Source organism: Triturus cristatus, chromosome 3_1 (genome assembly GCF_964204655.1).
Source record: "Triturus cristatus chromosome 3_1, aTriCri1.1, whole genome shotgun sequence".
Taxonomy (NCBI): Eukaryota; Metazoa; Chordata; class Amphibia; order Caudata; family Salamandridae; genus Triturus; species Triturus cristatus.
Window position 1 is genome coordinate 870,567,319 of NC_140583.1, and position 25,654 is coordinate 870,592,972.

A 25,654-nucleotide genomic window follows, 5' to 3' on the forward strand; every position below is an offset into this window, starting at 1 on the left:
AAGAAAAAATCAGTTCTGCTGCTTGTTATATATAAAATTTAAAAAAAATTAAAAAATGAAGAGAGGGGTAGCCTTGACTGACCCGACACCCCAGACTTTGATTGCCACGGGAATCTAATTAATGTCAGGTTATTTTAATTACATCCCCGTATTTTTAGAAGGTCCCAGTATTAATCTGAGTTTTTTAATGCTTTGCTCTTTGTATATAAGAAACGTATGAGTTTTTTAAATTTTATTTCAAACAAAAAATTGTAATGGTTTTAAGTAATCAAACAATAAAGTCTTATACAGTGCTCGTCTGACTGGTTACGAATTAACATTGTTTGCACCTCATATTACTATCAAAAAATGTGCCACACTGAATCCAGCCATGTTACTACCCCTCCCTTCGGAAGAAGAGGACAAGGATGTCCATGATTGTCAGTTTCGTACAGAGGAGGAGACGAAGGGACGGGTAGACCTGACTGATGTTCCCTTCTCTGATTCTCAAGGGGAACTATATGTAAATGGCTCGTTTCAAATTGTTAGATGGCACCACTACAGCGGCGTATGCTATTACCATGCTGCGCACTGTAGTGGGGGCGTCATGTGTACCTCATCAATCAGCGCAAGCTGCGGAGCTGATAGCTCTTTTGCGAGCATGTGAATTAAGTGAAGGACTGGCTGTCAATATTTATACTATCAGCCAGTATGCCTTCGGTGTGGACCATAATTTTGGACGCCTCTGGGCAGAGAGAGGATTCTTGACTTCACATGGGACCAAAATCCAACATGGCCCGTTGATAGAGAGGCTTCTGACAGCTTTGACTCTTCCCAAATGACTGGCAATAGTAAAATGCAGTGCGCATAAAGCAATTACTGATGATGCGGGGAGGGGAAATGCCTTTGCAGATCAGATAGCAAAAGAGGCAGCCAGGTCTAGAACGACGAAAATGTTCGTGGCATGTGTACCAGACTATGGTATGGTTGAGAATTCATTGGAGAGTGTTAGAGAGATACAGAGTGAGGCAAAAGTAGAGGAATTGGCAGGAGAGTACAGGGCGTCTAGATGACGAAGGATGCTGGACTGATAAGTCCGAGAAACAGAGATGGATGCTACCAGATGCATATATACTTCCCGTAGTTACCATGCCACATGGTCTGGCTCATATTAGCGCCAAAGGCATTTGTAAACTGCTAGAACCTGGGTAGCAAAATGACAATATTTCAAAAGTTGTTGGTCATCCAGTGAAGCATTGCATAATTTGTTAATTTGTCAAACACAATACTGGGAAGGGTACCCCTACACCTTCTGGTAATTTTGCACCCCCTTATTTTCCTTTTGAGGTACTCCAGATGGATTATATAGAGCTACAGTGAGTTAATAATTTGAAATATGTGTTAGTGGTAGTTTGTGCATTTAGCAAATGGATTGAGGCTTACCCAACAAAGGAAAACACTGCCATAGCAACGGCAAAGGCTCTTATTAAGGAGTTTTTTCCCGCGCTACGGCTTGCCCTGTTTGATTTGGAGTGACAATGGAAGTCACTTCAACGCAAAGGTGATCCAACTGGTGTGCGATGGTTTGCACATCAAGCAAAAATTCCATGCAGCCAATCACCCTCAGTCAGCAGGTTTAGCTGAGAAGTACAACGGTACTTTCAAGCCAAAATTGGCCAAAATTAAGGAAAGTACTAGGTTGCAATGGCCAGATGCTTTACCCCTTGCCCTGTTGTTCACCAGAATGATAGCCCATTCTAGAACAGGATTATTGCCCTTCGAGGTGATCTTTTGTTGTCCAGCCTATGTGTGGGGTGTCCCTAGACCGAAGAAGTTTTCTAAGATAGATTATCCTTTATTAGTTGATTATTTGTATGAACTCTCTAAAAGCTTGCGCTTTATTCACCAACAGATACACCAGCTGTTACCTCCAGCACCTGAGAGGCTGAGGGGCCCGGGCACACCATTCAGCCCGGAGACTATATTCTTGTAAAATTTTTCCAGAGACGAGACTGTTTGGAGCCTAGATGGAAGGGACCTTATCTGGTCCTCATCACAACGAGGACAGCGGTAAGAGTGGAAGGCCGGAAGCACTGGATCAATGCTTCCCACTGCAGACGGGTGCCCCTACCCCTTCCCTACGATGCCTGGGTGCATGATGGCATCGGAGACCATGAGACAGAGAAAGTCCCAAGATTCCTTCCGTTCTCCGATGCCCAACTAGTTTGGACGCAGACAGAGGAAGAAAATGATGCTGTTTTGAATGCGGCAGTTCCCCCAGAGATTAAGGCTGCTCAGGTTTCCACTGCATTTGATCCGCAGGAACGTGAGTCTCAATCCTTGGCACCCCCTGAATTTCAGATTCTTCTCCGAGATGAAACGGTGCCTGGAGTAGAAAGGTACAATTTGCGTCATCGACAGAAGGGTAGTGCACCAAAAGAGAAGTGAGTGTAGTTAGGGATGGACTTTATTGGATAAGATTAGTGCCAATGCCCCTTGTTTCTGCATTTTCGCATTAGAGTAGGGAGTTGAAGATTTTGTGTACTACTTGTGACGCAGGCCAGGATAAGCTGAGGGTATTTTCAAAGGAGGGAGAGTGCCCTATCCTGAGAACAATGAACATTTGCAGATGGGCTACAACAGTGTGGCTCCACCACGGTATGCTTAAGAACACCACAGAGGATTGGAAAATAGAAGCCTGCCAGGGAGGCCTGGTTTTTGTGTCCTTTCCATCATTGGCTCTATCATACGACGTCTCTTTCTCTGGTGATTTGATTTGTGAAAGTGTGTTAAAGTGTATCTGTTTGGTCGCCCTTTTGCAGAAGATGAACAGTTTCTTGTCGCCCTGCGCCCGGGGCAGATTAGTTTTGAATGGTAGTTCAGGAAGAAAATATTTTGGGTTGTAGTTGCATTGTTGTTCCTATTGGTGGGAGGGGGGCCGTTCTGGATATTGGAGTGCTCTGAAGTTACCTCATCCTGTGTCCTATATCAGGCTGTTCCCTCAGATCATAGCAAAAGAGCCACGTATAGCAATGTCTTCTTAGACACACATCACAATTATTTGGGGATAACACAGCTTGTTATCCCACTGATTCTGTTACAAGTTTATGGACAGCCTACCCCTTGTCATTGGTGAATTACACATATGTGTGTCCTCCCCAATTTGTAGAGGTAAAAGGTGAATCTGGCTTGGGATATCCTGGACCTTTTTTATATTCCAGAAAGCCGAGGGGAACAGGGAACCCTGGAAGCATGCCCAAAATGTATTGTGGTGATTTGTACCTTGGTAAAAGAAATATCACCCTGACCGGTTGGCACTACCAAGATCTGACTGTTACTCAAGAGGCAGGTTTTTATCCTGCATGTTGCCCTGAAATTAATAGTACTGATGCTCATTTGTATCTCAACTGTTCAGGAGAAGTAGTGTACAAAAATGTCCCGCGTTTAGGAAGAAAGGATGATCCTAGTATGGAGGGGATGAATACTAGATATGCTCCATTAGATTATCAAGGTCCACTCTATGCACATCCAGGTTTCTATTTCTTATCAAATAGTATGTATTCTAATCTGTACAATGGTACAGAGGATGTGGCTTTGGGAAGGGTGCTACCTCTTGGGGTACCTTGTAGGTATAGTAAACCAAATATAAGAATGGGTAAAAAGAGCATTAACTAAGGAATTCTGGGAGGGAGTTACCCATTTGGAAGTTAATAATTATAGTAATGGTATCACCTTTGGATATATCCTTTCCTCTATTATTACATTTGGTGGTACCACCATTGCCAGGGGTGAACGAGCTAGAGAGTATTTTGGGTGTGAGTTGCAAATGTTATCTAACTCTACAGTGGCAGCTTTACGGGACATCACGTCTCAGTTGGAAAGTATGCGCATATACTCTGAGCAAGCAAGATATGCAGTCGATTATATTTTAGCCAAAAACGGTGGTGCATGCACAATAATACGACAACAGTGTGTGGTCGGCAACACAAATATGGAAAAGAATATTACACAACATATTTTAGACATTTTGGAAAATGTTAAAGGGATGGAGAGCGGAAACTGGAGCTGGTCTTTGTTTGGTAGTTGGGGTTGGATTCTACAAAAGGTGATATATTTCATTGTCCTTTTAATTTGTTGCTGTGTTTTGATTCAGTGTCTTCCCTTATGTTGCTCCTATTGTGTACTTATCTTGATCCCAAATGAATTTCGATTCATGACACAAACGCCACTATAATGCCTCAAAAGGAGCTTGATACCATCATGCAACTGGATGAGGGAGTTTTTGGTTCAACCACTTCCCTTCCAGGTTTTGTTCCTGATGTTACTTGTACTGCTAATGATTAGTGTCATATTTTCCTTTACGTTGGCTATGTCTATATACATATTCATTACCGGATATATTATCGTCAATATAGCTGTATTTTCCTGTCCTCTGTTAGAATTGTAAAGACCCTTACCTGATAGCAAGAATAAAGGTTATCCGTATTAGCATAACATGCTAAAAGGAGGGTCTGATAGAATTGGAACGAAACATTGTCATTTTATTCGTGTTTTACCCAATATTATGTTAGTATTTATATGGCATTATATCTGTATATTGTGTGTAGACGCAATCAGTAAATACAGTAGTTGCGTTAGTTAGGTTGACATCTGTGCCACCATTTTAGCTCTTGAAGACGCCATTTTCTATTACAATCTAAACTGTTACTTGATCATTTACGAGAAATAATCCTTTGTAAATTTTGTTTCTCCAATGCTGAAACTTGCTCATTATCGCATGCCTTTTCTGTTACATAGAGGCCTTCTCCCACCTGTCTAGAAGGGTGGATAGGCCGGACGACCTTGGATAGTAGATAGCTTGTACCAGGCTGCGGAATCGAAACTTATGTTCTGTGCCCCCATTGTATTACGACAGCTAACAGTACTTTTCCATAATAGGCAGGTCTGTGTGGGCTTCGCAACATACATAATATAACTGTATGCTTATTAGTCCCAGTCCCTCGTCAGCCATCATAGGAGGCAGGTCAGAATGGACTCCATTGTATTGTATTTTGTGAATAAACTAGTTTGCTTGCATTCTCTACTGCGTCATCAACTCATTACTGGAGGGCAAGAGGAGGTCGAGAGTGACCCGGGTGACCCTAGTGGGTCACTTCCTTCACCATTGACCACGCCCGGAACCTCGGCATCATCCTTGACTCCTCCCTCACCATGACTCGCCAGATCAATGCCGTCACCTCCACCTGCATAAACTCACTCTGCATCCTGAGCAAGACTTTCAAGTGGATGCCACGCGAAGCCAGAAAGAGCATCACCCACGCACTCATAACCAGCAGACTCGACTATGACCACGGAAACGCCCTCTACGCTGGAATCAACAAATCCCTGCTACACAAACTCCAGGCCATCCAGAACAGCGCAGCCAGACACGTCCTCGGTATCCCATGACATGAGCACATGACCCAACACCTGCGAGACCTTCACTGGCTCCCTGTCAGGAAGAGAGTAACTTTCAAGCTACTCACCCTCGTCTACAAATCCCTCCACAACCTCTGACCCAAATACCTCAATGAAAGAGTCTTCTTCCACGTAGCCAAAAGAAACCTCCGCTCAGCCGACCTTGCCCTAGCAGAAACCCCACGCATCCGCAGAACCAGAGCAGGTGGAAGAGCTCTCTCCTACATCGCCATCAAGGCCTGGAACGAGCTCCCGGTCAACATCAGACGCTCCCTCACTCTGCACACCTTCAGGAAGAGCCTCAAGACCTGGCTTTTCGGATAGCCCGGAGCCGCACAACACCCACCCAACACCCCACCCCAACGCCGTGAGACCCTCACAGGTGAGTAGAGTGCTTAAATTAAAATTCCCTGATTGATTGAACAGATAATATTCTGAAATTATGAAGGATGCTTTGGCACACTGACTTTGATTACAAACACAAGGAGATGATGGAGGGAGCGCTGAAACTTTTCAGACACTCACCCCACACAGATCTGGGTTGAATTCATCATCGTTCTTTAGCTCACTTCACCACCCCAGTTCAGAACCAGCTATATGCAAATCATCATTCTGCCCACCACTCCTTTTTGTTCTGAGGTTTTTCCAAGTAGTACTGTCTCTTTTGTGCTTTTCTCCTCTGTTTCTTTTTTGTCATCTTAAATTCTTCTGTTTGAACCCAATGAGATATCTGAAAACAAAAAAAAGAGTACACATTTTGTTCTATAGTTCAACCAGCTAAAATCGTACATATATGTTTATATTAGTCATTCATACAATTCCAGAGGTATAAAACGTAACACATATACTCCCTGTCAAAGTACATGTCTTACTTCTAAGTACATAGCACCACGTCTTATGGCCTAGCTATAGCCTACCTTAGTAGTAACTTATATGTAGTAGATAGAAAATGTAAGGTATACAAGGAGTTTTAAATATGAAGTCCCCCTAGCAGTAAAACAGCACACACAATCTCTAGAGCAGCAGGCCCGAAACATATTGAAAGGGCTACTTGTCTGTATGGGTGACTTGTTAGTATCAGCTCCTCAGTACATATCTGAATGCGTGCCTCAGTCCCTATTAGGGTGTGTCACTAGATATTTAAAGAAACATGTTGGTATATGACTGGTGGGGGATGGGTGTGTATGTGTGTGTGTGAGTGATCTATGAGGTGACTGACTGGGTGACTGGCTCTATCCTTTTGTAGATAGGTATTTGATTTCAAGTATGACTGTAAGACTGGATGTATAAATGAACATATAGGTCTGTTAGTGCATGTCACTGAAACTTGAAAATATACGTCTTACGTTTTATGCACATAGCTCACTCCCTATGGCCTACCTACATTCTATTTTAGGGTTGACCAATATGTAGGACAAGAGGAGTTTAAGACTTGGAAACGTGGTTTAAATATCAAGTTGGCCTAGCAGTAAAACAGCACTCACAGGCTCTATAGCAGCAGGCCCAAGGCATGTTGACGGGGCTACTTGTCTGCATGGGTGACTTCTTACTGTCAGCTCCTCAGTACAAATCTGAATATGTGCATCAGTCTCTTTTGGGTGTGACTACTTCAGGAAGTATGTTGGTATATGACTAGATCTTAGAGTGACTCTATGAGTCTCTAAATGTGTATGAAAGAGGCTTTATAGATTGCTTACTGGCTGTGTTAGTGAGTTTTGGGGTATTTCACTACGTGCAACTGCTTCCATTACTGCTGGATACATAAGAGCTGTATGTGTTGAGTGAATGTTTAAGTGCCTCTCTCATTATTTGTCTAGGTGTATTTGTGGCTCTATCCTGTTACACATAGGTATGTGAGTACCAGTATCGATAGGAGACTGCATCTATAACTGGAAATATGGATCTGTGAGTGCGCATATAACTCAATCAAACTTGAAACAATATGGCTCTTCTTTTCAGCTCATAGCTCTCTACCCTACGACCTTCTTATACCCTATCTCAGGAGTGACTTGCAAGTAATAGAAATAGAGTGTAAGGCTTACCAACTTGTTTTGAATGTCAGCTTGGCCTAGCATGAGAACTGTGTACACACGCGCTACTGTTGCAGGCCTGAGACATGATTAAGGCCTTTGTCGGGATGGATGAGTTGTTATTGTCAAATCTTCACTACATACCTGAATGAGTGTGTCAGTGTCTATATTGGTGTGTCATTGGATATGTAACCAAGTATGGTGGTATATGTCTGGGTCTCTTAGTTTATGGGACTCTCAATCTGTATGTAAGGAGCTGCATGAATTGCTTGCTGCTTGCTGGCTGTGTTATTAAGTATTGGGGTATTTAACTGTGTGTGCAACTGCCTCTATTACTGCTGGATACATAAGAGCTGAATGTGTGTGTGACTGAATGTGTAAGCACCTTTGTCACTGTTAGACTAGGTGTATTAGTGGTTCTATCCTTTTACAGATAGGTATGTGAGTTCCAGTATAGGTACTGTAACTGTCATATATATATATAGTTTTTTAACACAAACGTTATTGCATTTAAGGAATTTACATCACTGATAGCCATTTCACATAAGCACATTGGGCAATGCATTACAGAAAAACCATTACACATGAGAGACATCACATATGCATTTAACATGCTTCTGTTCAGAAAACCATTGTCACAGGATTATGCCGTTCTAACTCTACACTCCCCCCCAAGCCAACTAGACAATGTCACCCATCTGCGAGTCCTAGTGCAATAGATCCGAAAACATTAATTATGTGTGGAAGCGCTGGTGTGCAGTTGCAATGTTTGTATAATAATAGAGGAGTATCGGGGTATAACTGGTGCTCCATAGGTAGGGGCCGACAAGCAGTTCAGGCAGTGGTATGTAATAGGAGGGCACTGTGTGTACCTAAACCAATAGTGTGAGAGAATGTAGGAAGGGCGTTAGCGTGGGCATGATAACCATTGCATACATAGCTAGAGGCTAATGTATATTACTCGTCTTGTAGCATGAACCTTTCTGGAAGGGCGTCCCATTCAAGTAAGATGGGTCTTCAGCGCAACCCTTTGTATTCCTTCCGTCATGTTGCTCCTCTCTCTGCCTGTCCCCAGTGTATAATCTCCTCCCACCATAGAACCATCTAGGGAGCCCTCGGGATTTCCAGCATCTAGTTTTTACTTGCTTTGCCAGTAAAGAGGGCCAAATCGATAAAGCGTAGGCACACTTTGGAGCTCTTCGGTCTAGGATATGGAGACACCATGCTGGTGTATCCCATGATGTGATGCCAGTCAGAGCTGTTAAGGCTGTGGAAATTTCCATCCAATAAACAGACAGTGATGGATGACCATTGCATATGTATGAGATTGGCATCTGCTGTAAGGCAGCGAGGACATGTGGAAGAGGCTGATGGAAACATACAGCTGACTATGTGGAGTTAGGTACGCTCTATGTAGAATGGAGAACTGGATGAATTAAAATTTCAAGTTGTGAGAGACTTTTGCGGGATATGGTAACAGAGTAGCCAAATCCTTGTCTGAAAGCTCACGAGATAGATCCTATTCCCATTTAGCTCTTAATGAAAAGAGATTGACATCAGGTATGGAACCCACGAATGGGCCAGCGTCACCATGGCGCCCGGGCAAATGAGTTGGTGGAGAGATGACCCTGTCCAATCCGTTCAGCTGAATAGCCGATCTCCTTCAGATTCTGACCACCCAACCAGTATGAGAGCCATTGTTGCTTCCCAGCCAGGCAGTATGCTTTAAAATTGGGGGCTTCCAGACCACCCCCATCAGTCTGTAATGTAACTTCAAAAGTCTTACTCTACGGCGTCTCTTTCCACAGGCAAGCTCCACTAACAAGGAGTTTAACAGCCTGAACACCCCATCCCAGCACCACCGTCGGTAGGTTAACAAAATGATACAGCAGATGGGGTAGCATGACCATCTTTGCCAGTGCTCGGCCACTGATCAAGGTAATGTAATCCAGAACGGAATCTGAGAGCGCAACAAGTTGACTGTATGGACGAGGTTGTCCTTGAGCAGGTCCTAAGGCTCTCAATAGATTTGGATCCCTAAATACGGTAACATATGTGGAACTACCTGTATAGAGGTGAACCCAAGTGGCAGCATAGGGTCCATGTATGTATCAGCGAAGGAAAACACACACAACTTATCTGCGTTTACCTGCGACCCTGACAACGCTGCGAATTTGGTCAGTATCTGGGCTGTCTCAGATAGGCTTCCTTTAGGTTTTTAAGGTATAGGATCATGTTGTCAGCATATAAGGATACGGAACGGATCATGAGGACAATGGGGATTCCCCAATCAACAGCCTCCTGTCATTGTGCGATAGGCTCGATGGCGAGCACGAACAGGAGCGGCGAAAGGGGGCATCCCTGTTGTGTCCCTTGAGAGATTTGGTATGAGTTCTAGATATAAGGTCCTGTACAAGCCCCGACCAGGAGAGCTGTATATAATAATTTCACCCATCTAATTTATGCCGAGGGGTTGCAGAATTTGGTCAATACTGCTATAATGCAGTCTCATCCTAGTGCGTCAAAAGCCTGGTGAATATCCAGGGACACACAGCCAGCTGACGGCTACTGCCCTCAAGCAGCATTCCATATGTGGAACAAATGATGGATATTGAGGAAGGTACAACGTCAAAGAATGAAGCCACATTGACCCGTGTGTAATAACCCTGGGAGCAGTGGGTGTAGCCTATACGCTAGTATTTTGCTTACAATTATATACTTAGCATTTACCTAAGACAGGGGTCTGTAGGAAGTAAGATCCGTGGGTGACTTCCCAGGCTTCAGCAGTGAGGTCAATAACACCTGCCAGTAGTAGGCGGAAGGGAACAGTTCTCAAGTGAGGCATTATAAAAAAGTTGTAATTGAGGCACTAAGCCTGTGACAAATTATAAACCAACAAAAACTCCCCCTATTAATTTTTCATTGGTAATTTATCCAACAGGTAATAGACAAACCTCATTAGACCACAGAAAATATTTGGATTTTTAGTTTATTCGATATCAAAAATTCGATATAAAAAATGTAGAAGCAATGCAAGAGTATTTTCAATGTACTTAATACTTGAAGGCACTCAAGATACTGAGTAGGCCTATGGTTCAAAGAGCCCTAATAGGCTATACATATACTCGCTTCCTTTGTTATTTGTAATCCTGTTTGTTTTTTTAAATGTCTTTGCATTTTCTTGTATAACCTTGTGATATATGTGGTCTGCTTTTCCACTCTTCTTCATTTTTTCCTATTATAGTTTGTTTAGTATCTTGATTGTTCTAATTTGTACTGTGAGGAGCGAGTATATGTATAGCCTATTAGGGCTCTCTGAACCATAGGCCTACTCAGTTTCTTGAGTGCCTTCAAGTATTAAGTACATTGAAAATACTCTTGCATTGCTTCTACATTTTTGATATCGAATAAACTAAAAATCCAAATTTTTTCTGTGGTCTAATGAGGTTTGTCTATTACCTGTTGGCTAAATTACCAATGAAAAATTAATAGGGGGAGTTTTTGTTGTTTTATAATTAGTATTTCCCCTGCCTTTCTCCCCCTTACATCCTGTCTTCAGGGGCCCTCTTAAGTTTAGGTTTACTAAGCCTGTGACATACATGGAGTAAAATTCAACAGAGATGCCGTCTGACCTTGGTGTTTTATTGTGGGCTAGTTCTTTGATCTCTTCTGTTGAAATAGGGGCTACAAGGGGCTCTTGATCAGCAGCTGGCACTCTTGGCAGTGCTGTTTGTTGCAAAAAGAAAGCAAGTTTCGCTGGATGCGGGGGCACTGGGGCAGTGTACAGTAGTGTGTAAAAGTCACAGAAAGTTGTGTTAATGTCTAGCTGTCGTGGCAATCCCGTGGATTGGCGTTTTTATTGAGAGAATGGGTGTGGGTGAGGGATCCAGTTGGATTAGACAGGCTCAAGTGAACCCGATTTATCTGCATCCATTTCAGTCCAGAGGGTGAAAGCCTTGTAGTCTATGACACGGAGGCGTTCAAGGAGTTCTGCATAGGTTACCCTAGCTTCTTGTAGTCTATCAGCTGCCTCAGTGTCATTAACCGCAGCACCCTCCAGTGACCCCCAATTGTGCTAGTTCCCACACAACCTCTCTTCAGGCTCCTACTACTGATCTGATAGCTGTGCCCCTGATCACAGCATTAAAGGCCTCCCACTCCACTAGGGTAGAGGAGGCAGTGCCTGGATTTTTTGAGAAATATTTCAGTGCAAGTAGCAAGTGTGTCCCTGAATACTGAGCAGAGCCAGCAGTAGGCGCCAGGTAGCGATTGGGGCTGGAACTCAGCCCCACGACAGTGCCATTTCCAATGGGCTGTGGTTGGAAACAGTCTTTCCCAGATAAGTGGTGTGTGGGACTTCTGCCTAGATGTGCGAAGTGCAGAGAAATCTGTCAAGGCAGGAATATAGCTGATGAGGGTAGGAACTGATCGAATATGCTCTCATACCCAAATTGGGGCTACGCCATACAGCCAAAAGATCACAGCCATCTATCCACTGACGCAATGCTTTTGCCTGCCGAATTGGGGCAGTTCCAGGCAAAGAGGGGTGAGAACAGTCTAGGGTTGTGTCTAAAACTGCATTAAAATCCCCTCCCAGGGGAAGTGGCCAAGATGGCGGCGGAGTAGCTGCGTTCCTTTGAAGCTCCGCTAGCCATGGCAGGCAAAACAGCATCCAACAGCAATCCTGGCTCACAATTACTGCTACAAGCAGCATATTTAGCGCTGCGAGGTACCTGCTTACTGGGGGGCACACCGCGTCCCTCGAGAGATGTCGGCGGAGCCCGGGAAGACGACGGACTGCCGAGCTGTGGGCCGCTGCAGGAGAGTGTGGTGCGGCCTGGTCCGTAACTGAGCTGGGGTCTTGGAGCGCCTGGCTTGGCGCCGCTGCGGAGCCCTTCCCCGGTGGCAATCAGAGTGATCATAGGCAATGAGGAGCGCCCCGGATGGTCTGCATGGAAGTACCCTGGTCCCCGAACGAGAGGAGGTGAGGCGCTCAGCACCAGCCCCGCTCCACAGAAACGTGGTTTGAGCAGCGGAGCGATCGGCGGCCGGCAGAGATTGCGGAGCTTGACGACCAGGGAGTGTGGGATCCTGCTGGTCTTGGGGACGTCGCCTTCCACTAGCACCGGGGGGGTTCCATTGTGTGATCGCCCTGGTGGTCCTGGGCCGTAGGAGAGCGATCTGGGAGCAGTTAGTCGAGCCTGCAGTCCCACAAGCGGCAGGTGAGCGGTGGAGGCCACGCCTAGAGGGGAGCTCGTCAGTGATGGAGCAACTGCTAAGGAGACAAGGCCCTGCCCAATAGTTGGAAGTAAGAGTGTGGCCCCGCAGTGGAAATTGTCTTGGGCCCTGTGCTTGACCCGCGGCCGAGTAGCTGTGCTTGTGGAGGCGAGTTTGCAGTAAGACCAGGAGGCTTGTGCTGGTTGGGAGTGCGGAGTATTGGACCTCGTGACTGTGGTGCGGAGCGGCAAGAGGCAGTAGACAGATTGGAGGCCCGGCCGGGGTGCCGGCTGCACCACTGCCGCTGCGGGAGAGGGTGGCCAACCTGCAGCAGTGAAGGCTTCCAGTGGATCAACAGGACAGTTTATCAGAGATCCGGGGCATCCCACGGGCTGTCAGCTGGGCATGAGGCGGATTGGAGTCAGGGCCTAGAGTCGGCTCCTCCCCAGATTGCTGCAGAGGGTGGCGGCCTCCTACGCCACCGAGGGCATGACGAGGCGCATAGTCAACGCGCTCTGTGGGGACGCAAGGTCCCAGATCCAGAATGAGGAGGAGACGCCCTGAGGCTACTGGACAGGTTCTGTAGGGACTGATCAGGCCGGCGGTAGATCCCCGGGCAGCAGGGAGCCCCAAGGTGGTGAGAGGGGGTCCCGGGTCAGCCTACAGAAGAGTTGCTAGATCTAGAGGTGCACGGGGGGAGTTGGGTCCCATCTGGGCCACCCAGCGAGCTAGTGCGGACCCCTGGTTGACGGAGCCCATCTACAAGGAGTCGCCAGGGCACCGGGCATCATCCAGCAAAGGAAGAGTGGGGAGGCGCTCCTGCCTAGGAGTGAGAAGGCTGCATCGGGCCGGGACGCAGTCTCTCAGGAATCCGGGAGAGCCTAGGGTGCCACCCCTGGAGCAGGTATTGCGTCTAGAGGAGAAGTGGGGCCCTCGAAGATGACTGCCCCCGAGGGAGGAAGGACCCGACTATCAAGGACCTTCTGCAGAAACCGGGCCTCAAGAGCAGCAGGGTTCTCCAGTTAAGGAGAAGGACATAGAAACCTCGGGCGGTCCGGCGGATGAGCCCGTCACCCAAGGCTTTCTAGAGCAACTTTTTGGGACCCTCAGAGAAGACTTTGCAGGCCTGAGGCAGGATGTTGCCTCGGACATCAAGCAGATTAGGGCTGAGATGCAGGATCTGGGGGACTGCGTGGACTCCCTGGAGCGGAACGGAGACTGACAGGAGGAGGAGACCACGAAGCAAACCCGGGAGTTGTTGGAGCTCAAGGACCGCAATGAGGAGCTGTCTCCTCGGCTTGAAGACTTCGAAAACTGCTCCAGAAGATCCAACATTCGTATCAAGGGGGTACCTCTTCTCGTGGATGGAGGCCGGCTTGAGGACTGGGTGGTCAGGTTCTTTAAGCATGTCCTGTCCCCACTTAACCTTCAGAGACTTAAGGCCCTAAAACCAGCCACAACCTTCCAACGGGAAAAGGGGATTAGATATTGATGGGGGCACCCCTTCCGCTTGTCCTTCATCTGGGACAGAGGGACACGCTCCATGCACTCCCTCACAGAGGCCCAGGAGGTCCTGGGCCTGGAGATGCTAGAAGATGATGCTCCAGGGGCAGCTGAGGGGGACTCTGCCATGCTTGGCTCAATGAAACCAGGTGGGCAGAAGGGAAGCAGACAGGGGAAACCCTCCAAACCCACCGCCACGGAGAGCCAGAAAGAGTGAGAGGCGTTGCTGCGACAGCTCCAGAACTGTGAGGACTTGATAATAGGGGGGGATTTTAACATAACACACGACGCGCAGTATGACCAATCCATATCGTGACAAGGCCACTCTGGGGCACTCTCAGACTCCATGTGGCAGAGATTGAATGATCTGGGGTTGGCTGATGTGTGGAGACAGCGTAACCCAACAGCTAGGGATTACACTTGCTTTTCGGCGGTACATCAGACATACGCCCACATTGACTGGTTCTTGACGTCCCCCAGGGTGACCAGGGCCACTACTGCTGCATCGATAGGGACCTCGTCCCTGTCGGACCACTCACCAATTACTTTGGAGCTGTGCATCCGGGGGGACCCCAGGGGCCGGAAACAATGGCGACTTAATTCCAAAATACTCAGCTATGAGGCCAATGTTAAGGACATAGGGGAAACGATTAAGACATATCTCAAGCTTAACAAAGAAGGGGCATCCTCCCTTGCCATTTGCTGGGACGCGCTCAGAGCCTTCATCCGTGGCCGCTGCATAGCGATAGCAGCGGGAGTCAACAGGGACAGAAAAGAGAAAAGGGAACACCTGGAATCCCAGGTCAAGGAGCTAGATAGGGTGCATCAAAGGACAGGAGCTGTCCAGGTCAGGAGACAGCTTAATGCTACTAGAAAACATCTTTATTATGCAGGTGGTAACAAAGTGGGGCGACTCCTGGCGACTCTGTTGCAGGCGCAGATGAACGCCCGTAGAATCGGTCAACTTAGGGGCTCCTGGGGGGAGATTTTAAGCTCTGATGATGACATAGCGGGCAGGTTTGAGTCGTTTTATACCGTGCTTTACTCCGCAGACGACTTGGATCCTGAGGCTGCCACACAATACGTGGCAGATTTCCCAGTGGCATCCCTCCCATACTCGGAGGTGACCAATCTAGATGCGCACATTCGCATGGACGAAGTTCTGAAAGCTATTGCAGGCCTCACTTCAGGGAAGGCTCTGGGGGAGGATGGGTTCCTGACCGATTTTTATAAAGCTTTTGCCCTGGACCTGGCCCCGGTATTTGTCCGTTTATTTAATTCCTTCAGTGACACGGGCAGAGTGACTCCAACTATGACTATGGCGGAAGTTGCAGTGATCCCGAAACCAGGTAAAGTCCCTATAGACTGTGCTTCATACCGCCCCATTTCATTGCTCATCGTTGATCTCAAGATTTTCACAAGCATTCTGGCAGCTAGGCTGGCCCCCCATATGCAGGGGCTGATCGACCCCGACCAATCGGGGTTTATCACAGAACGCAACTGCAGCGATGGGACACATCGGATGTGCCACAAGACCCAACGTACTCAGATGCCCACGGTGCTCCTCTCGATCGATGCCGAAAAGGCATTCGACCAGGTCCACTGGCCATACCTGAAGCAGACATTGCGCAAGTTTGAGGCCGGGGAACACTTTCTGCAGTGGGTGGACTGCCTTTATGTGGATTCCCACGCGCGAATCAGGGTGAACGGGGTTGCATACCGACCATTCCACATTCGGAGAGGCACGCGGCAGGGGTGGCCGCTGTCATCTCTGCTCTTCGCATTATATATGGAGCCCTTCGCTGAAGGGGTTCACCAACATCCCAGGATATCGGGGATTAAAATGGGCGATAGGGTAGACAAAATCTCATTGTACACGGACAATGTGGTCCTCTTTTTAACCAAGCCAGAACTCTCACTGGCCACCTTGATGGAGGAACTGGTGCTCTTCAGTCTCGCCTCAGGGTTTAAGGTGAATTTCCATAAAACTCAAGCTTTGAGTGTTCCTCACCATGGCCAAAACGGCGCTAGTGAACTATTTTACCCTGTTGGATGGGATTAAGTGCGATCTCATGAGCTGGAAGAGGCACACCCTGTCCTGGCTAGGCCTTTAGCGGCCACCAAGCTGACCACCCTCCCGCGGATCTTGTACGTGATGCAGACGCTGCCTCTGAGCCCTCCTCCCAACATGCTAGCACAGATGCAAAACCTCATCTGCACCTTTGTCTGGGGGGGTAAGAAACCGTGAATGGCCCGATGCTTGACGTACCTCAAACAGGAAGACGGAGGGGTTGGGGGTCCCATGTTTAGAACGATACTTTCAAGCGGCACAACTCAGATACATGCTCGAATAGTATAAACTGGAATCGGAGAGACATTGGTGTTTCATAGACCGCTTGATAGCAGGCATGCACATCTGGAAGGTCCCCTGGCTCCCCCGCAGCCATCGCCCCCGCGGAGTATATATCTCGCCGGTTCTTAGAGCTACCATGGCGGTGTGGGAGAGAGTACAGGTGCCCTGCGGCCTGTCCATCCCGATGTCTCCTCTGATCCTTTTATAGGCAACCCAGACTTCCCCCCCCGGTTCACACCGGGGATGGTTTTCTCCACTGGCAAGAGGCCAACTGCAAACGTAATGGTGATCTGTTTGATGAATTTGGAGTTCTGGCATTCGACAGAATCACGGAAGGTTACTGGGTTCCCCGTAAGGCATACTGGCAGTATCTGGCCCCGTCATCACTGGGTTACCCAGCCACAGGTGTGTCCCCACGCCGGCCGCCTTCTAACAAGATTTGAGAAATAATTCGTCACTAGGACGTCTGACAAAAGACAATTATTGGATATCTAAGCCTTTTTAAATGCCTCCAGACAGGCTGGTAAATCTCCCGTGCAGCATCGGTGGGAGACGGAATTGGAGTACAAGTTCTCACCCAAGGAATGGAGTGATATAGTGCCAGGGCATCTTCATGTAGTACAGCGGGCAAAGAGATGTTCCTAAAGATTGCACACTATTGGTACTACATGCCGGCTAGGCTTCGTAAATGGAAACCGGGGATGGACGGACTATGTTGGCGTAACTGTGGTCAGCTGGGCACGCTCACGCATATCCTTTAGGCATGCCCAAAAATTCAGGACTTTTGGGAGGTAACTCTTCGTGACATAAACACGATATACCGCACAAAACTACCAAGACTCCCTTCATTTATACTCCTAGGTCTACCCAATGCCTTGATGTACCCCATCAGATCCGGGCTGGGCAGGGCGATTGCGCTAGCGCTGGGTGCAGCTAAGCAAGTATTACTGGCTAGATGGGGCACGGCAGAGATACCTTCCCATCTGTATTGGCTTTACAAGCTGTGGGAACTCTTAGGTATGGAAAATATTACAGCAGGTCTTACACACTCCCTCCCTAAATTTGACAATACATGGGGGTCCACCATAGAATTTCTGTCTGACGAATTCAGGGAACTCACTTGCCCAAAGTACCTTAGAATGCTGCGCGTCACTAATGTTAATGTTAATGTTATTGACATTTCTAGAGCGCAAACTGTTATCCAAAGGTGTCCTGGCGCTACACTTGACGGTCCAACAGAGGCCTAAACACGGGAGGAGTGACGACTAGTAATTTAGGCAGTAAAAAGCCACGTTTTCAAGGCCTTCCTGAAGTTCAGAAGATTTGTCATACCCCTAATAGACAAATTGAGGTCATTCCATACTTTGGCAGCACCGACCACAAAGCTTCTGCCATCACAGTTGGATTTTTTTTACAAAGGGTACTATGACCCCTTTTGCTTCTGAGGAGCGCAGTGATCTTCTAGGTACATACCAGTGGAAATGCCGTTTTAGGTGAAGGGGTCCATTTCCTTGAAGGGATTTGAAGACCACGCACAGAACCTTAAACAGAACACATTTTTTGACAGGCTAACAGTGTAGGTCTTTAATCTCAGCCGAGATACCCCCCCACCCGCAGGACTAGGCCATCATTCGTCTCCCCCGCCTAGTCTACAGGTTGGAAACACACTGGGCCCACCTCACAAACATGCCAGGAATAACTCTCTGTACCCCTCCTCTTCTATCCTATTTCTTCTTTCTATCCTTTTATCAATAGTTAAACTGACCAAACCCCACCATCCGGTGGATGTAGGTGGCGGCTATTGTAATGCTTGACTCTTTGAAATTTAATAAAAAGATTTAAACCATAAATCCCCTCCCAGACCCAAGAGTACAATGACCAATCCGCTGATACTGTTGACAAATGGCCTTGGAACAAACCCTGCTCCACATTGGGGGCATCGATACATCCCGACACAGTGGGAGCCACATCCAGCTAGCCCATCACCAAAACACAGAGTCCTTGGTTGTCAATTCCAGTATCTAAAACTGAAAACAGGACCCCAGACCTGAGCCATACAGCAGCCCCCCTTGCATACGCAAAGTAGGATGTGTGGAATAATTGCCCCCTCCATTTTTTGAGTAGTTTCAGAGCCTCCAGTGCAGTGAGATGTTTGCCTGCAAAAATGTAATATGTGTGCAGCGCCTATGTAACTGCACTAATACCCTGTGTTTCTTATGCACAGTCCCTAGGCCTCACACATTCCATGTAATTATAGTATAAGCATTATGTACAGTAAGCGTCATAATCATTAAAGCATTTTCCCCCTGTGGGAGCACTAGCTTCCACCACACACCACACGTTCGCTCCACTACATATGATGGGTGACTAAGTTCAACATTGTAATAACTTCCCCCAATACTCGGTCGAGCGATATAATGCCGTTCAACCACACAATAAACAAACAACAAAACAACCAAGGAAAACTGTGTGCCTATGCTGAAGAGGCGGTGATAATACACCCAGTGAGATGTCGTAGGGATGTAGAACGAAGGTAGTTCATTCATGATGGCTCATAGGGACCAGAGCCATAGTATTGCTCGTGCTCTAGCAAAAACATAGTCAACATAATGCCCAGCTGAAATACAGCCGTCAAGGATTCAGGACTATCCCATACTATATGACTGCTGGCGGTCCCCTCGAGCAAACTATGTGCTATAGGCGATCCTCACAGCTCTTGGCTTAATAAGTCAAGCTAAAGTTGCATGGCAATACAGAAATGTCCCTTCAATCATAGTATTCTGGAGTAATTGGGGTAGCCAATCAACAGAGACTACGGGCAGCAACCTGTAAAGAAATAAACACATTACACAGTGTCATACAGGCAGTACTCATGACTTTCAACCCAATAAGTCATGTGTCAGCTGTGGAGTTATCAAGGGGAACAGAGCCACACTACCCGCCGACTTGGAATCTGAACCACTGCCCTGTGATGAGCTGGAGGTGATTGGCTTTTTGGATTGTCGCAGTGTAGGCGTTGATCTAATAGCCTCCTGCTGTCCTTCCAGAACTTGCCGCATAGAGGGGGCCGCACCAGATCCGCCCGATCCAATGCCCTCCAATACTGTCTCCGCAGAGCTCTCTGTAGCTTTGATGAGTCTGCTCTCAGAGGCCTGCCCCACTAAGAATCCTGAAAATGTTGCTACATCCAGTCCCAAGCTTTTTCTGACGTTGTTCTGCATGGATCACCATGAGCCTGGCTGGGAAAAGTAGTGCATACTGGAGGTCAGTTCTGCGGAAGTGTTTCTTGACCTCCCAGAAGGAAGCGCGATGGCGCGGAGTGTGACTCGCTGGACAGTGATTGTATAGTCTGGAAGGAGGAAAACCCTGGCGTTCTCTATGAGAATAGATGCCTTTTCTCGGGCAGCATGCAGTACCGCATCACAAGCCTAGAAATACAGAATGTTAGCCACCATGGAACGTAGCCGAGCCCCCAGTATAGGCTGCCTGGAGGGGACCCTGTGTGCCCATTTCACCACAAACAGTTCAGACAGCCCAGTTGGTGCCACCACAATACAGAGCCAGTCTTCAGTTAATTGAGTGGCATGGGCGCCCTTGGCGCCCTCTGGAACTCTCCCCATGCGAATATTATTACTACGTGCCCTCCCTTCTGCATCATCTGCACGGTCTTGGAGCTGTTCCTCCTATCAGTGCTGGTGGTTGAGCTGTGATGTGTGATCTGCTTGGCCTGGTGATAAGACAGAGAGAGCCAGCTCATTCTGTTTGGCTTTATCAATTAGTTTGCGTTGATCATCTTTGAGTAGGTTGATGTTCGTCTTGATGGCCCCCAGGTGTTGTTCAATTCTACCCGTGAGTCCCGGATTTCTTGAAAGATAACGTCCAGCTTGTCAATGTGGGGTGGCACTGTCGTTGGGGGAACATAGTCCTCTGGTGTTTGGGTCAGGAAGCTCTCAGAGGGAGATGAGCGAGAACGAGAGGGAGGGTCTGGTTTCTCCGATCTGTTCCAGGTGTGCACCATGGTGAACACCAACACTCCATAGGCATGGCAGTTGCATGAGATGTGCACCTCTCTCTCCTCTCACCTCAGTACAGTACAAGGGCCCTCTCCCGGAACAGGAGTGAGGGTCCTCACCCCACGCCAGAGCAGCCAACTGGTGGTAAAAGACCTACCAAAGGTTCTCCGTAGCATATAAGGCATTGACCGCGGTTGCTCCATGCATGTGAGGGGAAAGGAGGGTGTGCCCATCAAAGGGGCAGAAAGGCTAGAGTTGTGGTGCCCATGAGGATGCCACTAGTGTACATGTGCAGAACAGAGGAACTAACAGTAGACCCTCCTCTACACCGCAATGTAGCATCTCCAGCAGACAGGCTATGACCACACTCACCCCCACCAGGCTCCCATCACAGCAACATAGGTAGCTTTAGTGAAGTATATTACACAGAGGCATGCGCTGATCATGAAGCGGGGGTGCAGCTACAGGCCCTCGCAGACGTACCCCAGGGGGCTCCACGGAAGTCCCGATGCCACAGGATCCCCCCGCAGTGCCTTGCAGCTCCAGCAAATTCAGGTAGGGTGCCCGGAGGGCCCTGTCAGAAATGAAGTCTAGAGCAGTGTCACTTTCAAGTTTCTGTGCACCACCAGGAGATGCCATCCAGGGCCCGCAGGAAAGGGCAATCTGGCCCCCACCCATACAAAATGAAAGGCTCAATTCGGTAGCATGTGGCTATGTCTTCAGGCCTAGTTTCTCAGCGGCAGGTAGTTAGTTGGGAGCGCCGAGGTAGGCAGCGAGACATCCCAGGCTGCTGCGAAGACCCCACGAGGCAGGCCCAATGCACCAGGCAAGTGGGCGCAGCGGTGCCGCAGCAGGCTGCAACCCGGTCCCCAGCGGAGAAACTTGCTCCTCAGCTACATTCTGCAATTCAAACCGGGATGCCCCGGATGCAGCCGGCCATCGGTCTCATTCCTCACCGCACAGGACATCACAGCAGGTGACCAGGCCTTTTTCACAGCCCCACCGACAGTCTAAGGAGTCAGTGGCTCAGGCCGGTCTGACCCACATGCCCACAATGGGGCCAGCACGGGGGGCCCACAGTCGATGAGGGTCAGCCGCTAATCACCCACCCTGCCCTTCAGTGCAGTCACCAGAACTGCCCCAGGCCATCGGGGCTACTTGACCTCTTCCCAGGCAGTTAAAACTTCACCCAGCAGGCCCTCACTTATTTCCCGGCCATACTCCCCCTCACCTGGCAGCCTCACCGCAGACCAGGGAGCTAACACAGCCAGCATGTCCATTGTACGGGGATTTATGGCCCTTAGAAATAGCAGCGGTCGTTGCCTCCCAATGCCTCGCACCCGACCAGGGGGTGCAGGCCTCATGTCAGGCTAGCCACAATTGCTGCCGTAACACTATCAGGGTCCATCAGGCAGCATTCCACAGCTCACTCAGCTACAACAACTCAGGACCACCTGGTTACAGGGCTACCAGCGCTATGATGTGCAGAATCCAATGCTGCATTCTTTGGGTAATTGAAGCGGATCTTGAGGCCCGGGTCCAGGAGCCTCTAAATTATGCTGCTGCCATCTTTTGTGGCTAACCATGCCACCCGTGTATCTATAACTGGGCATATGGGTCTGCAAGTAATCCATGCAGCTTCTTTGCTAGAGATTGCGACTCCAATAGACTACAACAGTCAGACAAATACCAAGATAGTTACTTACATTTCCAGTGACACACCCACATATATACTGAGAAAATTATGCAGGATGTACGAAGAGGAGTTTAAGGCTTAGCAACGTGTTTTGAATGTCAAGCCAGCCTAGTAGGAAAATGTGAGTGTATGGAATGCTTACTGGCTCTGGTAGTAGCTTTTGGAAGCTGTAACTATCTAAGGGTGAGTAGAGCAAGTTACTTACCTTTGGTAACAATGTATCTGTATGAGACATATATTAGTTATAGATTCCTTACCTTAGAATTACCCCCAGGCGTCAGACTGGATACGGAGAAATTGTTTCTTAGCAGTACACCTGCGCATCAGTAGGTGGCATTGGTCGACTCCGCGTCCATCATCGTTGTCGCCGGGATGACGTGGTGTCTACTTAGACGCCACCCCTGCTAGCTGACGTAATTTCTGACATGACTTTCCACGCCAGAAGCGCAGAGCCATGCAAGACACTGACCACTGTTGCACAAAACTAGGGTCATGCAAGGGAGTCCCTATCCCTAGAAGTCAATTCGCAGAACGGGGAGGTGGTAAGGAATCTATAACTAATATATGTCTCTTACAGATGCATCGTTACCGAAGGTAAGCAACTTGTTTATCTGAAAGAGACTATTAGTCACACCAGGAAGTCCTCGAGAGAACAGAAAGGCCGAAAAAGCTGTCACTCCGAACTCGGACCCGGATCCAGGCCTGGATTCTCAGAGGCCTTCCGGCGCTGGAGCCGAAGCAGCCATCCTCGAAGGCCCAGGGCCCCCAGCTGAGTCCGCAGGGCCCGAAGGCGTGGCGGCGGAGTCGGGCCGCCCAAAGATGCTGTGCAGCGCTTTGTAGAAAGGGACGGAAGCGTGGAGCCATCCGAGAAGCAGGCTCCGAAGGTGGAGCCTGAGAGCGATGACACTCCGGATCCCGCATTGCATCGGCCAACAGACAGAGAGAAGGCATAGAGCGATGGTACTTCTTTGCCTTCTTCTTGTGCTTTGACCTACCGAAGGAGTGCGAAGACTTCGAAGAGGTATGGCGATGACTCCTCAACCCGATTCCGCTACCTTCCTCTCGACCGGGACCTCGAACGGCACAGAGCGGACTGCCCGGCCTCCAAAAGCTTTCGGGACTGCTCCCGCAAAGACTTCGGGTTCTTGGCTGGGCAGTCGGAGCATGACTTCGGATCGTGGTCGCGCTCCAGGTACCAATGGCACACGAGATGAGGATCAGTGACCGATATCAACTTGTGACAGGAGTCACAGGGCTTGAAGCTGGTCCGACAATTGGACATGCCTCGTGCACCAGGAGTCGAAGATTCAAAAAAGGCGTTGACAAAAGTAAAAAAAAGTGTTAGTCAAAAATTGACTAAGGGGCACACTCTCTCCGGATCTGCGATGGCTGGCGCGGAAAAAGAAAGAACTGACGTCAGCGCACAGGGGTGGCATCTAAGTAGACACTGTGACATCATCCAGACGACTAAAATGCCCAAGACGGATGCGGAGTCGACCGACGCGCAGGGGTAATGCTAAGAAAAAATTTGTCCAGATCTAGTCTGACGCCTGGGGGTAATTCTAAGGTAATGTCAGGAATGTAGTGGCCAACACATGCTTAACGAAGGTTCAAGTAAAAGGAATGAGTCTTACAAGAAAGCGTGTAAATACCTAACTGGAGAAGATACCATTCTGCTACTATGCCAGCATTAAGTCTTTGTTTGAACTCCATTCGTACGCCTCTAGCCTTGAACTCTGAAATCATGCAGTTCATTCTGTGGAAAAAGAGTCAGTGGTCTAGCTCTTCCAAGCATGAGGCAGCTGAAGACCAAATTGCGCATGCGCAACGTTTGAACGCTGCACTTCAACTTTAGTTCGTGAGGCGCTGGTCGCGTCTCACCTCAGCGCAGCTCTCAACGCCAGAATTCCTGATCCTGACTGAAAATTGGATAGTGTCTCTGCGGTGCTTGAATGCGCGTTTAGTGAAAACTTGTTTAAGTCTTTGTGGCGCTACCCCTCCTTTCTAATTAATTATTTGAGGCCTTATTAGAAAAAATTAAACTCGAGCTTGAGTGAGGAATGTTTCTTTTTTTTTCCCTCTTGACATTACCTGAAAGGAAACTAGTAGTCAGAGTGTTCTTCTTGAAAACCAGTTCCAACTCAAATCTCTCTGAAATAAGGTAGTGTTGTTTCAATGTCTTTTGGAGTCAACTACCTAGCAAACTCAACAATCCTGGTAAGAATTATTACTCATTTTATACTTCAAAGGACAATTCGAAATATCGCAGCAGTGTAATCAATTCTGAGACAAAGAGACTATGTTGATAATTCCAGGAGAGCAATCAAAAATATTCAGAACATTTCTTGACTAACATATATCATTTAACTACCGCTATGAAATTGTCTACATAAACACAAATTGAACATTACAGAGAGAAGCAAGCCTTGAGAAGTTTTGGGAATTACACACCCCAATTCTAATAGAAGAGATGAGAGCTGATGGAGAAAAGAAGTACAGACTATTTCCTCTTCAAGGCAATCTCTCTTTATCCACTTCCCCTTTCCCCCCTGCTGTTGCTGTGAGATTACGGATTATATTGGGTGAGCTCGGGCACTGGTGGAGGGGCTTTGGGCACATCTTCGGTTCCTGTGGAATTCGATGTGAGCACCTTCTGACAGATTGAAGTGCCACGTATCATCATTTCCACCTGAGCAGAAGATGGCGGAGGGTTTAGATCTAAAGACTTTAGTGGGAGTCTATGAAAGTTTGCAGAAACCAATCAACTAGTGCAGCAGAGGAAAATAAAACCCTAGAAGAGACGTCGAAGTGCTTTTTCGGCGAGTAGCACGCTACTCCGGGACCCATAGAGGATTAGTGTTGAATTAGTATGATGAAACATGCAAGTAAATTTAAAGTGGTGGATTGGTTAGTCAGTTATTTGGATTCGGAAGGATAGCAGTAGGATAGAAGAGGAAAAAAAGTTTATATTTATATCGCGCTTGTTACCCCTGATGGGGAGTTGAAGCACGCTACTCCGGAAACCAATGAAGGATTAGTGGTGAATTAGTATGGTGAAATATGAAAGTAATTTGAGTGGTGGATATTAGTTAGTTATTTGGAGTGAGAAGGATAGCGGAGGGATAGAAGGGCAAGAAAAGTTTGCATTCATATAGCACCTGTTACCCCTGATGGGTGTTGAAGTGCTTTTCTGGCAAGTAGCACGCTACTCTGGAACCCATAAAGGATTTGTGTTGAAAATTAGTATAGTGAAATATGAAGTAATTTGAGTGGTGTATATGATATTCAGTTATTTGGATAGACAAGGGTAGGTGGCGGGATAGAAGAGGGAAAGAGGTTCATATTTATATAGCGCTACCTACCCCTGATGGGGTTTTGAAACACTTTTTTGGCAAGTAGCATGCTA